Raw genomic sequence first — 1,394 nt, 5'->3', positions numbered from 1 at the left:
ATCTCCCCAAGTCTTCTCTATATTTAAGGAAAGTTTTTCTAGAACAATAAAAGATTCTCTGACATTAGGAATACGGCTTACTTTGCATTCTGTCTTTTCAAAATTGAGTCATAACCTCCTTGAACATAGGAACCACCCTATTTCTCTATTTACTTCTTTTCTGTCTCCTCTGGTCAGTACTAGGCACAAGAAAATCCAAAAATTCCCAACTGGCTTTGCAATGATCATGTCCAGTGGGCTCAGAGGGTATCACAAAATCCTTAATATACAGTTAATTTAAAGATTAATAAATATAATTAGCTCCACAATGGTATCAAAAGTAATTGCTTGCCATACAGCATTATTTTGTAGAAATATACAAAACATCACACACCCATTTTTTTGTTTAACTGGTAGGTAAAACTTTTGCCCCAAATAATTGCTTTGTCTTATTCCAAAAATGTTGGGCACCATCACAGTGGCCTCTGCTTGCTTAACTGTCCCTCAGGTAGAATATGTAACTTTTTCTGAGGTTCCCTACATTCAACATCAGGACGTAGGCTGCCACCCACAATCCAGCATACTCTCATGGAACAGCTAAGTTGTTCTGGGAAGAACAGCCTGCAGTCTGAGCAATGCCTTCCATCACACCTCCGTCCCTTCCCCTCAGAAGGACCTTGCAAGGGCTACTCCCTGGCTGTCCTCCCTCTCCCAAAGCTCTCAGATGGGTTAAGGGTTAATGCCCGCATAGATCAACTTTCTCTCCCCTATATACACACATTAAAAAACAAAACAAAACAAAACTTTTTTGTCTTCTTTAATTCTTGCCCAGATACCTCAGAAAACAAATACCTGGCTCTGCAGTGGATACTGTGACGTCAGGACTGAGGACTGACCCTGCCCACGCACTCTGCCTCCCAAAAGACTAGGAGTGCCAGTGTCCATGAGTCTCGTAACTGTCCCTTTCCAGGGATTGCTCTAGGCTGGAGAATCACCTTGTTCAAGATCACATTCCCTTCCTGGGAATGGCCTGTATCCAGTGACAGTCAATGAATGACTAGATGTAAATCTTGGCCTCTTGCCTTAAGATGGGACAGCTCTGAAAGGCCTGTCTGCTCCATGGCATCGGCTGAGTCTTCTGTTGTGGCTGCATCTCGGCTCAACTTCCCCTCCACAGTCCTTCCTCACAGGGGCGCATCCGGATTGTGCTCCCCAATAAACTCATAAACGAATCTCTGTCTCAGGATCTGAGGAAACCCATTCTCACACACTCTCCCTCTTTTTTCTCTGCATTTCTTCTTTGTAATTAAAAACGAGCTTTATGGTGGCTGATTGGTGCCAGCAAAGCAAGGGTGTCAAAATATGGTTTTAAAGTACAAACACGTTTTAACTTCTAAAGACTCAATGTCCTGAGA

Source organism: Rousettus aegyptiacus, unplaced genomic scaffold, assembly GCF_014176215.1.
Source record: "Rousettus aegyptiacus isolate mRouAeg1 unplaced genomic scaffold, mRouAeg1.p scaffold_m13_p_2, whole genome shotgun sequence".
In the NCBI taxonomy this organism is placed as follows: domain Eukaryota; kingdom Metazoa; phylum Chordata; class Mammalia; order Chiroptera; family Pteropodidae; genus Rousettus; species Rousettus aegyptiacus.
The sequence above is the reverse complement of the archived record's forward strand: the minus strand, read 5'-3'. Positions refer to the sequence as shown.